This window comes from Oncorhynchus nerka, linkage group LG1, assembly GCF_034236695.1.
Source record: "Oncorhynchus nerka isolate Pitt River linkage group LG1, Oner_Uvic_2.0, whole genome shotgun sequence".
Taxonomy (NCBI): Eukaryota; Metazoa; Chordata; class Actinopteri; order Salmoniformes; family Salmonidae; genus Oncorhynchus; species Oncorhynchus nerka.
The window spans coordinates 3,716,987-3,731,814 of NC_088396.1; positions in this window are offsets into that span (position 1 = coordinate 3,716,987).

The following is a 14,828-nucleotide window of genomic DNA, read 5'->3' on the forward strand; positions in this document are numbered from 1 at the left end:
CCATAAAAAAGCATGTAGACTACAGTTTGCAACTGCACATGGGGACAAAGATCGTACTTTTTGGAGAAATGTCCTCTGGTCTGATGAAACAAAAATAGAACGGTTTGGCCATAATAACAATCGTTGTGTTTGGAAGGAAAAAGGGGGAGGCTTGCAAGCTGAAGAACACCATCCCAACCGTGAAGCACGGGGGTGGCAGCATCTTGTTGTGGGGGTGCTTTGCTGCAGGAGGGACTGGTGCACATCACAAAATAGATGGCAACATGAGGTAGGAAAATTATGTGGATATATTGAAGCAAAATCTTAAGAAATCAGTCAGGAAGTTAAAGCTTGGTCGCCCAAGAATACTTCCAAAGTTGTGTCAAAATGGCGTAAGGACAACAAAGTCAAGGTATTGGAGTGGCCATCACAAAACCCTGAACTCAATCCTATAGAAAATGTGTGGGCAGAACGGAAAAAGCGTGTGTGAGCAAGGAGGCCTACAAACCTGACTCAGTTACACCAGCTCTGTCAGGAGGAATGGGCCAGAATTCACCCAACTTATTGTGGGAATCTTGTGGAAGGCTACCCGAAAGTTTGACCCAAGTTAAACAATTTAAAGTCAATGCTACCAAATACTAATTGAGTGTATGTAAACTTCTGAAACACTGGGAATGTGAAAGCTGAAATCAATCATTCTCTCTACTATTATTCTGATATTTCACATTCTTAAAATAAAGTGGTTATTTTAACTGACCTAAGAGAGGGAATATTTACAAGGATTAAATGTCAGAAACTTCCAACATCAACTGTATATATAGTGTAAAATTCAGATGTTGGTGTTTTCTTCCTCGGGGTACTGCACTGTGTTCAAGTTTGTATTCCTGTCTAGCAAAAACACTGTTTTCAAATGTTCATGGTCTACAATTTAGACCACAATTAGTTGAATGAAGTGTTAGTGAAGGGCTGGAACAAAAAACGGTGATCTACTTTCCTGCGTATAGTAAGTATGTGGCTGTCATGCCAAAATGTTGCCCTCATTTACAGAACTTATACATGTTGAATGTTAATATCCTTGATATACCTCATTTGGAGATGCTAAAATGTTTATTATATTCTACTGAGCCATTTACTTTGTGTTCTTAATGCATTATTTCTTATTGTTGTTGCATTGTCTAGAAGGAACCTGCAAGTAATCATTTTGTTGCACCATGTACACCCTAATACAACTTGATGCTTGACTTATTTTGTACAATGGAGTATGTGTTCCAAGAATTACTGCACGGATAGAGGAAAACCTCTAAAAGGGTTCATATTGGTAAGAAATGACGAGTTGATGTTTTCCCGCGGTTCATGTTTTGAGACTTGGGCATCTGGGAGCTGTAGTTCATCTGTCTAATCCCCTGCAAGGAGAGCGAAAGGCATTACTAATATTACAATGGTGTATTCATTTAATGTAATATATCTTTCTGTTTGAAATGCAGGCATATAATTCAATTGGACATGTTCTCCTTTATAATATGCCCGTGTTTGTTTTGTATCCAATACATTCAGCTTATATTAGGATGAAGTAGTCTAGGATTTATAATGTAGCTGTAGTGCATCATATCACCAATCAATATCAGCTATCAATGCATGAGGTGAATATAAAACCAAGCCATCTTGAACAACAGTCTCATTTAATAATATCCACGGGTGTTCTGGTTGTTTTATTTCCAATGAGAAGAGTTGCATTGTGAAAAAGTCATACATAAGCAGTCCAAATGCAATTCAATATTAGCTTCACGGTGAAACCCCACTATTTTGGCTATTTATTGTTGCTAAACAGGTAGCACAATAGCTGATTTCGCTATTTCAAAAATGTTTAGCCTATGTACAATGCATGAAAGCTTGTCAAGACTAAATTGTTAGATGCGTTCTATATGGATATGTAATGGAGTCTATTGGATTCTGCTGATGTTCTTATGGCAACGTTTTTTTTGCAGTGACGGTTGACTTTGCATTGCCTCCTTGAGGGCTAGCTGCTACAGCCATATAGCTTTACACTATTGCCTATCAATTATTATAAACGGATTGGTTCGAGCCCTGCATGCTGATTGGCTGACAGCTGTGGTATATCAGGCTGTATACCATGGGTATGACAAAACATTTATTTTTACTGCTCTAATTACATTGGTAACTAGTTTACAATAGCAATAAGGCACCTCGGGGGTTTGTGGTATATGGCCGATATACCATGGCTAAGGGCTGTATCCAGGCACTCCACGTTGCGTTGTTCATAGGAACAGCCCTTAGCCGTGTTATATTGTCCATATATTACGCTAAGGAGACTAGTAGTTAGAGTGTTGGACTAGTAACCGAAAGGTTGCAAGATCGAATCCCCGAGCTGACAAGGTAAAAATCTGTCATTCTGCCCATGAACAAGGCAGTTAACCCATTGTTCCTAGGCCGTCATTGAAAATAAGAATTTGTTCTTAACTGACTTGCCTAGTTAAATAAATGTTAAAAATGTTTTTAAAAGGGAGTTATTCTAGTTAATGGTGCATTTGTAAATTCACTCTGGCTATCTACTCCTAAAGCACTCTAGTCTGAGTGTGCCAGAGTGCAGAATAACTGATGAATTTATGAACATGCAACACCCTGAATATGACCGGTGTCCATAAATGTCTGCAAAAAATGTAATTCAATTGTTGCCAGCAGCACAGTTACAGTCACCAATGCTCTAGATAACATGAAAACAGCCTAACCAGCTCTGCTATGGCGAGTAAAATGGTCAGTGAGGTGTTCTCCCATTTGTGTCTGGAAGTACCTAGCTAGGGTGCTTCACTGCCATTGGGAGGTCAGAATGTTTGGATCAACCCTATTCCAACCACCGGCTTCAAGGGCATTATCGCTTTTTTTAACGGGTTACCAACATATTCAAATAATGATAGACATATTTCCATTAAAAAACTTATTTTGATTCATTTATTCATACTATTTCATCCTTCCACAGTATATATAATCTCGACACAAATATAGGGTTGCTACCCAACCAGCTGGTCGTTCATTCAATCGGTTCGCTTGTCAGAGATGCGACTCAGTCGTTCAGTCTTTTTGTTCTGTATCTATGGACGCGACCCAGTCGTTCGTTCTAAATGTTCCATTGCCATACTAGCTGGCAACCCTTGCTTGCTAGCCAGCCAACTATGGCTAATTTACAGTCACATCAAACAGTGCAGCCAGAATAACAACAGTAGCTACATTTGCATTTGTTTAAGCTGTTTTCTAGTTACATTTATTTAGATTGAGTTTAGTTTATTAATTCAACCATTTTAAAAAACACGCACACATAAAACTTGAAAAAGCCAGACATCCACATGAATAAAAACACACAAGAAAGTACCTTTCCCAGCATTATCAATGAACCAAATGTATTTATGAAGCCCTTTTTACATCAGCCGATGTCACAAAATGCTGTATAGAAACCCAGCCTAAAACCCCAAACAGCAAGCAAAGCAGATGTAGAAGCACGGTGGCTAGGAAAAACTCCCTAGAAAGGCAGGAACCTAGGAAGTAATCTAAAGAGGGACCAGGCTATGAGGTGTGGCCAGTCCTCTTCTGGCTGTGCCGAGTAGAGATTATAACAGTACATGGCCAAGATGTTCAAACGTTCATAGATGACCAGCAGGGTCAAATAATAATAAATCAGAGTGGTTGTAGAGGGTGTAACAGGTAAGCACCTCAGGAGTAAATATCCAGCTGGCTTTTCATAGACGATTATTCAAAGTTAGAGACAGAAGGTGCTGTAGAGAGAGAGAGTCAAAAACCTGAGGTTCGGGACAAGATATCACGTCCGGTGAACAGGTCAGGGTTCCATAGCCGCAGGCAGAACAGATTGAAACTGGAGCAACAGCACGGCCAGGTGGACTGGGGACAGCAAGGAGTCATCAGGCCAGCTAGTCCTGAGGCATGGTCCTAGGGCTCAGATCCTCCGAGAGAAGAGAGAAAGAGAGAGAGAAAAAGCAAACGAAAGAAAGCGAGCGAGAGAGAGAATTAGAGGGAGCATACCTAAATTCACACAGAACACTAGATAAGACAGGAGAAATACTCCAGATAAAACAGACTGACCCTAGCCCCCCGACAAAAACAATTGCAGCATAAGTACTGGAGGCTGAGACAGGAAGGGTCAGGAGACACCAACGATGCCCCCGGACAGTGCCAACCAGGCAGGATATAACCCCACCCACTTTGCCAAAGCCAAAGCACAGACCCCACACTACTAGAGGGATATCTTCAAACCAGCAACTTACTACCCTGAGACAAGGCCAAGTATAGCCCACGAAAATCTCCCCTACTGCACGAACCCGAGACTCAACCCACTAAACCCCTCCTAGGGACGTCATGGAAGAGTACCAGTAAGCCAGTGACTCAGCCCCTGTATAGGGTTAGAGGCAGAGAATCCCAGTGGAGAGAGGGGAACCGGCCAGGCAGAGACAGCAAGGGCGGTTCGTCGCTCCAGTGCCTTTCCGTTCACCTTCACTCCCCTGGGCCAGGCTACACTCAATCATAGGACCTACTGAAGAGATGGGTCTTCAATAAAGACTTAAAGGTTGAGACCGAGTCTGAGTCTCTCACATGGATAGGCAGACCATTCCATATAAATGGAGCTCTATAGGAGAAAGCCCTGCCTCCAGCTGTTTGCTTAGAAATTCTAGGGACAATTAGGCCTGCATCTTGTGACCGTAGTGTACATGTAGGTATGTATGGCAGGACCAAATCGGAAAGATAGGTAGGAGCAAGTCCACGTAATGGTTTGTAAGTTAGCAGTAAAACCTTGAAATCAGCACTGGAGTAATATGATCACATTTTTTGGTTATAGTCATGATTCTAGCAGCCGTATTTAGCACTAACTGAAGTTTATTTAGTTCTTTATCTGGGTAGCCTGGAAAGTAGAGCATTGCAGTAGTCTAATCTAGAAGTGACAAAAGCATGGATTCATTTCAAATGTTACGTAGATGAAAAAAGCTGTCTATTTGAGACTGTACACCCATCACGATTATTCTGTGCTATCTGGAGCTTCCCCTTCAGAAGCTTCGATAATGACCCCCCAAACCGGGAGTACTAGCGTAGTGAAAATGGCATTGAATGAGGGCAGTGACTAGCACTCTCATTGAGTCCTTACCAAGCAGCTTGGACTTTCTAGTCAAACCCTAGCACTTTAGTGGCCATGCTCACACCGCCAAGCTTTCATCAAGGATGCATCCCAGGTAACTAACAGAGGTTTTAGTAGTCAGCACCTCACACCCAAACTCCTCACTGATTTTATAGGACCTACACAATTTTGGTCTGGACTAGAAAATAATTGTCAAGACCCGGTTACGAACTCGGGTCTCCGGTGTGAGAAACAGTCACTTAGCAAACTGAGCCACTAATAGTCGGCAGAACCCAGAAGATGAGGCAGACACAGCAGTACTTGAGACAGTGTTTTAATAAAGTAAAAAGGAAGTTCTTCAGGCAAAAATATAAATCCACAACGTCAAAAGTAATTCCAAGAGAAAAAGGTCATCCTCCAAGTCAGAAGGTAAATCCACAAGGTGGTAGGTACAGCAAGAAAAAGCCTCAAAAGATCATCAAAAACAAATAAACGAGAACAAAAAACAGAGTACCCCAAGAGCATCCAACTGGCGCAACAAATGTTCACAGCATCGCTGGGGCTGGGTGCTAACATTCAAACACAGAGCAAAGAACTGAGGAAAACTAAGGGTTTAAATACATTCAAGGGAAACGAGGCACAGGTGCAAATAATAACTGGAAACAAGGGAAAACAAAAGAGTCAAAAAGCACAATGGGGGCATCTAGTGGCCAAAACCGGAACAATCCTGGCCAAATCCTGACAATAATTGCCTCAGTTTTACCTAAGGGCAGAGATAACTTATTATCTCCAAGCCATTTGCTAATGGTAGTAAGCTCTGTGCTAAGTACTACTTGCTCCCTTCTTGACAAATAGGACTTTACCCTGCCTAGAGGGATACCGCTTAACCCCAGTGCATCCAGTTTGAAGAGTAGGAGACAGTGGTTGACTGTATCAAAGTCCTTCTGTAAGTCAAGCAGAACCATTCCAAAGAGATTTCCCTCATCAATCTTTTTCCTGAAGAAGTCAGTCAAGGAAAGTAGACATGAATCAGTCTAGTATGTTTTTCTCAAAATCCAACCTAAAAAATCTAACATTAGACGTTGTTTGTTGACATATTCATTAATTTGCTTATGTCCAACACTCTCCAGGATCTTTGATGTCATACTGATGATAGCTACAGGCCTATACTTTCCGGGGTCAGGCTTGATCCCCCTTCTTATACAGAAGTATAACTTTAGCTTGTTTCATGTCCCTGTGAAAGATGCCTTGTTCAAGAGAGAGATTAACAATATGCCAATAAATACATGGTGGGTTGGGCTATCCTTTTTGCCGACATCTGTATTGAAATCCCCTAACAAAATGATTTCCTTCACCAGGGAATCATTACAGTTTGACAGCACAATTTCAAGACCTTCAGAGAATGCATTCGGATTGTGCGGCACCCCCAACAAAATCGGCTTGGTTTTGGGAAGGCAGATATCCAGCCAGACAATCTCCAGATCATCGCTTAAATTTGATCTGACGTTATAAGCAATGTCCGATCTTACAAATGCACATATCCCCCCATCGTTCTGATCCTTCCTGACATCAGAGTAATTGCAAGGAAACTTAAATCAGTTTTACCAAATTTCTATCAACATGTTAAATTTGCAACACATTCTGTACTCCACACACAGAGACACATACAAAACTCTCCCTCCATTTGATAAATCCGACCACAACTATATCCTCCTGATTCCTGCTTACATGCAAAAATGAAAGCAGGAAGCACCAGTGACTTGGTCATATAAAAAGTGATCAGATGAAGCAGATGCTAAACTACAGGACTGGTTTGCTAGCACAGACTGGAACATGTTCCGGAACTCTTCCAATGGCATTGAGGAGTACACCACATCAGTCACTGGCTTATATACCCCATACGTACATACCCCAACCAGAAGCCATTGATTACAGGCAACATTCGCACTGAGCTAAAGGGTAGAGCTGCCGCTTTCAAGGTTCGGGACTCTAACCCGGAAGCTTACAAGAAATCCTGCTATGCCCTGTGACGAACCATCAAACAGGCAAATCGTCAATACAGGGCTAAGATTGAATCATACTACACCGGCTCCGACGCTCGTCTTATGTGGCAGGGCTTGAAAACTATTACAGAGTACAAAGGGAAGCAAAGCCGTGAGCTGCCCAGTGACACGAGCCTACCAGACGAGCTAAATCACTTCTATGCTCGCTTCGAGGCAAGCAACACTGAGGCAAACATGAGAGCATCAGCTGTCCCGGCTGACTGTGTGATCATGCTCTCTGTAGCCGACGTGAGCAAGACCTTTAAACAGGTCAACATAGGTTTAAACAGGTCATCCCTCTGCAACTGGATCCTGGACTTCCTGACGGGCCGCCCCCAGGCGGTGAGGGTAGGTAGCAACACATCTACCACGCTGATCTTCAACACTGGAGCACCCCAGGGGTGCGTACTCAGTCGTGAAGACTCACTACTTTTATAGCCTCGCTACTGTTTTTCACTGTCTTTTTACTGTTTTTATTTCTTTACTTACCTATTATTCACCTAATACCTTTTTTGCACTATTGGTTAGAGCCTGTAAGTAAGCATTTCACTGTAACCTGTTGTATTCGGCGCACATGACCAATGAACTTTGATTTGATTTGAATTGCCGATCTCAATTTCTGAATCACAAACAGATGAATCCAAAAAGTCTCTGATTTGTGAACCAACAGGCGTATCTCATCAATCTTCGGTAGTAGACTTCGGACTTTTAAGTTTACAAACTGTATACCTTACTTCCCAAAGGCCTCACTGAATTCCCAATACACTTGTAACTCGCCTCCCGCTGCACTACCCTCCTCCTGCTGCAACGCCTCCAGTGGCATCTCTGCCGCCATGGAGCACACCTCCCCAGGTGCTGCTCCGTCATCCTCACCACTGTGTCCACCATCTCTCGCCTGTGGCCTTCGCGCTGCTTATACCCCCCTCCTCTGGTGTGCTCTCCATCCTAGGTAAGTCCTCTTGTCCCACTCCACCTTCAATGCTCACACACCCCGTGGGTACAGCACACCGACAGCAAAGGTACGTTTCATTGACCCCATGACCAAATCTAGGATCGTTGCATTTTAGATGAATCCCCTGCGAGCATTCCAAACACACCAGAGCTTTGCGGTTATTCGTAACCCAACGTTCACAGGAGGTACATGGTTGCATAGGCCGTTTGGTGTTTGAGGTGAACTGAAGACCAGGGCATTGATGGATATCACCCGATAAGAGAAGCCATAGAGTTATTATAAGATCTCTATAATATTATAATATTATAATATTAATTATCAATAAGTAGACAGATCAATTTTCCAATGTCAAGCTCTTTCCAAAAGCCTAATCTCTGATAAAGCAAGCTAAATGACATGTTGTTTGCTTAGCTAGCTAGCTTAATGCTAAATGGATAGGCTACTTCACGTATCTGAAATTACATGAACAATTGATGTTTACTGATCATGAAAATTCAGTTACTTGCTGTATAATTCTGATGATAGAGCTAATGTGGATTCTGAAATAATCTGAAATTTGTAGTTCTGACTATGCTCTTCAAGAAGTGTTGATATTAAAACCATAACATTTATTTAATAATCCCTTGAAAACGGCACATAGTTGTCAATGGTTTTAGCAGAGCTGTGGATCTCCTTGCCCCCCAGCAGCCAAATCAAACACTCTACACCGTATTGTGGCGTTTTATTGATAACGACCTATATAGAAATAATTACGCTCAAATGTAAAATCATTTGAATTTCTAACATCCAAATCGAGGTGTCCCACTGGGCACAAGCTGCTTGAATCAAGTCAATCTTCCCTTCAACCAACAATATAAGTTCATTAATATGACTAAATCAAATCAAACTTTATGTTAAATTCATTTAAAATTGGATTAGATTAAGTCCTATTCTTCAACTTCGATTTTGGGTTGAGATGGAGACGTGAATCCAACATATCAATTATTAATTTATAGCCAAACTGGATATTGAATTGAGTTCCTTTGAAGGTGATGTATCTTCTACTTGGATAGCTCCGTCTGTGCGATTTGGTCTGGCTTTAATTCCATTCTCAACCAAATAATCAAATCAAACTTGAAATGCAATTTAAATTCATTTAGATTTGTTTTAGTCCTATTATTTAACTTTGATTCTTGGTAGAGATGGAGACGTGAATCCAACATTTAAATTATTAATTTGGAGACAAACAAGAATTAAAGCCAAAATCAGTGGCACAAAAGATATATCTCCAATATTGATATTTGAGTTTATTTTTATTTTTTACATTGCATTGACAACCAAACACAATTCAATATAACTTTTGCAATACAGTAAATAGCCTAAAGTTAAGGAAATTTTACAAACTAATTTACAAACGAATGTAACAGTATTTATTCAACCTTAAAATGAGTAAAACATTCATGGCCATGGCCATTTGGAGGTCATCCCACTGTAACTTGAAATGTCTTCTTATGTAATCATAGAAAGCGTGCATGTTCAAGATGGCATGCAAATGTCGCAAGTCTGTGGAGATCTTCACGATTGCTATAATGACCTGTGCAGAATCTTGAACACATTTACATTACATTTAAGTCATTTAGCAGACGCTCTTATCCAGAGCGACTTACAAATTGGTGCTTTCACCTTATGACATCCAGTGGAACAGCCACTTTACAATAGTGCATCTAGGTCTTTTAAGGGGGGAGAAGGATTACTTTATCCTATCCTAGGTATTCCTTAAAGAGGTGGGGTCTCCGGAAGGTGGTGATTGACTCCGCTGTCCTGGCGTCGTGAGGGAGTTTGTTCCACCATTGGGGGGCCAGAGCAGCGAACAGTTTTGACTGGGCTGAGCGGGAACTGTACTTCCTCAGTGGTAGGGAGGCGAGCAGGCCAGAGGTGGATGAACGCAGTGCCCTTGTTTGGGTGTAGGGCCTGATCAGAGCCTGGAGGTAGTGAGGTGCCGTTCCCCTCACAGCTCCGTAGGCAAGCACCATGGTCTTGTAGCGGATGCGAGCTTCAACTGGAAGCCAGTGGAGAGAGCGGAGGAGCGGGGTGACGTGAGAGAACTTGGGAAGGTTGAACACCAGACGGGCTGCGGCGTTCTGGATGAGTTGTAGGGGTTTAATGGCACAGGCAGGGAGCCCAGCCAACAGCGAGTTGCAGTAATCCAGACGGGAGATGACAAGTGCCTGGATTAGGACCTGCGCCGCTTCCTGTGTGAGGCAGGGTCGTACTCTGCGGATGTTGTAGAGCATGAACCTACAGGAACGGGCCACCGCCTTGATGTTATTTGAGAACGACAGGGTGTTGTCCAGGATCACGCCAAGGTTCTTAGCACTCTGGGACGAGGACAAGTTCAAATGGTAATACACCATTGATTACTTGCACTATGTACTTTTAATGTAATCTCAACAATCCAGGTCATGTGGTTGCTATTAGATGAAGCATAGTGATAACACATTATAAATAAAACATATGACATCGTATTACCATTTGAACTTGCGCTTTTAAATGGTTGAAAGTGCAATGATAACACATTTAGATGGCTAATAAACTAAACAAATCAGACATTGTTTTTCCATTGGAATTTGGTTGTGCCTTTAGATGGTTGAAATCACAGTGATAACACATTGGAAATTCAACATACCTCTGGCCGTCTTTTTGAGTGGGTGAACAAATGTTGAAATCTCATTGATCAACGTCGCAACCAAATATTACCAAAATGTCCATGTTGAAATTATGTGGTGTGCCCAGTGGGGTATTTTACATCTCTTACATTTCAGTGTGGCTGCATGGGATTTATAATAACGTGACTCTGTGCAGCCAATGGCAATGTCCGCTTTAGGTATAATGCCGGGAGCCACTTGTGGATTTGACAGCTCTAATGCAGTTCCACATCCGACACCGCCAAAACAACTGCCATGCGGATGTTGGCTAAAGCGGATCTGATTGAACAGAGCCCAAATTGTTCCAAAGACTGAAAGGATGACTCAAAGTATCATGTCATATATGCATACACACACACACACACGTGAGCACTATACTGTAATTTACTCTGGATTATCAAAAACATGCTCACATTTACACCCTTCATGCACACAAGGCAATGTTATTTCAGGTGGGACTTATTGATTATGATCATATGAGTTTTTTGTCTACTAAATGCTGATATGTCTAACTATTAATCAGTGATTAGAAGTTTTGCCCGTCACTGTTAGTCTATTCCATTGTTGTTTGGTATTACATTTACATTACATTTAAGTCATTTAGCAGACGCTCCACTCCACCCTTAACAGCCGTGTCACCATAAGATCAGAGTGGGGCGTTAAGCATTCGCCTCCGGGGTCATACATTTGAAATTGAGTGCTAACTCTGTCCCCGGCTTGCTGAAAGAATGTGCCGATGCATGGGCGGAGCAATTTTATTGACCGATTATGTGACGGCTTTCAAATGAATTGTGGGCGGGGGGGACGAGTTAGCATTCAATTTCAAATGTAAGATTGAGGCCATCTGCACATATTAACGTTTGTTTTGTGTTTATTGTTTGAGGTAGAGCGAGCTGAAGAAAAAATAATAAGACGTATGTGAGATTTCAACAAGCACACGAACAAGAGTATGCTGGATTTCTAAAATGTTCTTGCTTTCAGCAACTACACTAATGATACTTTGTGAGATTTCTAGAGTGTTCTTGATTTCAGCAAGCACATAAATGAAGGATATTTCACAAGGATTTGATGAGGTACCACGTTTTATTGAATTTATAAAAGCGATCACATTGTTTAGCCAGTGCGGGACAATGACATTGCAAATATATGGCTTCTCAATGCATTCAGAATGTGTGAAAATATTTCTTATATGTGCTACACAACTGTAAAAGTCACCCATCGTCAGTCTCCTCTTATTACCAAGATTTAAGTCTAGATAATCAAAGTCAGCTTGATGCCACCAACAGCCTCGTCTCAGACTGACAGGAAAATAGCCATGAAAATGATTTCCCTTATTACCCAACTAGAAAAACACTTAGGTGATCCAAAATGAATAATAATGCAGATACCCTTTACATGTCAAAAATAATAGTAGGCGAGAGCGATTTATTCTGTCTACACTTTGGCTGTGCTGCTGTTCGCCTCAATGCTGACAGACAAAAAACATGTCTGCGAAGAATTAAAGACTTTCATGTTGCTGAGAGCCTATATGACATAAGATTCTGCATCCAACACTTTACCAATCCCAAACTTGACAACTATAACTCTTTATTCCCTTTATTGTCATAAAATTGCTTTAGTATGCATTCCCAGTTCTCTAAGATTTTTCAATAGTGTAACAAAATATCGAAGTCTGTATAACTTCAAAGAAAATTGGAGAGGCATGAGGGAAGTGTGGTTTAGGGACGCAATCTTGAGGAGCATTTCGGACATAGCAAGACATGACACAAATGACTCCAAACTGCAAAGCAAATATTTATGGGATCATTCTAGCGATATCACATCTCACTCAGAATGTGGGCTTCACAGCTAAACAATAAGAAGTATAAAACAAGACTATTTTCCTCACAATTGTACTTTTAGAGGAAATAAAAGTAATATACAGTGCATGCGGAAAGTATTCAGACTCCTTCCCTTTTTCCATAAAAAAAAAAAGTTACAGCCTTATTCTAAAAATGATTAAATAAAAGCAATTCCTTATCAATCTACACACACTACCCATAATGACAAAGCGAAAACAGACTTTTAGAAATGTTTGCACATGTATTAAAAATACAGGCAGAAATACCTTTTTTACATAAGTTTTCAGACCCTTTGTTATGAGACTCGAAATTGAGCTCAGGTGCATCCTGCTTCCATTTATCATCCTTGAGATGTTTCTACAACTTGTTTGGAGTCGAACTGTGGTAAATTCAATTGATTGGACATGGTTTGGAAAGGCACACACCTGTCTATATAAGGTCCCACAGTTGACAGTGCATATCAGAGCAAAAACTAAGCCATGAGGTTGAAGGAACTGTCGTAGAGCTCCGAGACAGGATTGTGCTGAGGCATATATCTGGGGAAGGATACCAAAACATTTCTGCAGCATTGAAGGTCCCCAAGAACACAGTGGCCTCCATCATTCTTAAAATGTAAGAAGTTTGGAACCACCAAGACTCTTCCTAGAGCTGGCCGCCCTGCCAAACTGAGCGATCAGGGGAGTAGACCTTGGTCAGCGAGGTGACCAAGAACCCAATGGTCACTCTGACATAGCTCCAGAGTTCCTCTCTGGAGAAGGGAGTATCTTCCAGAAGAACACCCATCTCTGAAGCATTCCACCATTTAGGCCTTTATGGTAGAGTGGCCAGATGGAAGCCACTCCTCAGTAAAAGGACATGACAGCCCGGTTTGGAGTTTTCCAAAAGGCACCTAAAGGACTCTCAGACCATGAGAAACAAGATTGTCTGGTCTGATGAACCTAGATTGAACTCTTTGGCCTGAATACCAAGCGTCAAGTCTGGAGGAAAACTAGCACCATCCCTACGGTGAAGCATGGTGGTGGCAGCATCATGTTGTGGGGATGTTTTTCAGTGAAAGGGACTGGGAGACTAGTCAGGATCGAGGGAAAGATGAACAGAGAAAAGTACAGAGAGATCCTTGATGAAAACCTGCTCCAGAGCGCTCAGGACCTCAGACTGGGGTGAAGGTTCACCTTCCAACAGGACAGTGACTCTAAGCACACAGCCAAGACAACATAGGAGTGGCTTCGGGAGAAGTCTCTGAATGTTCTTGAGTGGCCCAGCCAGAGTCCGCACGTGAACCCGATCGAACATCTCTGGAGAGACCTGAAAATAGCTGTTCACTGACGCTCCCCATCCAACCTGACAGAACTTGAGAGGATCTGCAGAGAATAATGGGAGAAACTCCCCAAATACAGACTTGCCAAGCTTATAGCGTCATACCAAAGAAGACTTGAGGCTGTAATCGCTGCCAAAGGTGCTTCAGCAAAGTACTGAGTAAAGAGTCTGAATATTTTGAATCAATTTGAAAAAAATATATAAAAACCTGTTTTTGCTTTGTCATTATGGGATATTATGTGTAGATTGATGAAGGGAAAAAACTATTTAGTCAACATCAGTATAAGGCTGCAATGTAACAAAATGTTGAAAAAGGTCAAGGGGTCTGAATACTTTCCCGAATGCACTGTATAGTGTAGCTAGCTAGCTAGCTAGCCAGCTAACAATATTTAGGCCCAACTCGCTAAGAAATAACAAACTAGCTGTTTGCAGATGTAAGAAACACAAAGTAATGATTTTGTGTTATTATAGAACACTAGAGGATTTATATTAGAAGCAAAGTGAAAACAACATAGGTGTCTGCATTGATCATGCAGACTGAACGCAAGTGACAGGGCTAGGTCTGTGTGGAAAGCGGCTATTTACAATTGTAGTCAATTTCCACATTGTTTAAAATAAGGTATCAGATATGCAAGGGGGAAAAAAAATCTGAGTTTACATTTTGTTGTGTTACAGCCTGAATTTAAAATGTATTAAATAGATGTTTTCTCACCCATCTACACACAATGCCCTATAATGACAAAGTGAAAACATGTTTTTACAATTCTTAGCATATTTATTGAAAATGTATTACAGAAATCTCATTTACATACAGTGCAGAGAAAAAGTATTTGCCCCATTTCTGAATTTCTCTATTTTTGACCAATAACTAATATTAGA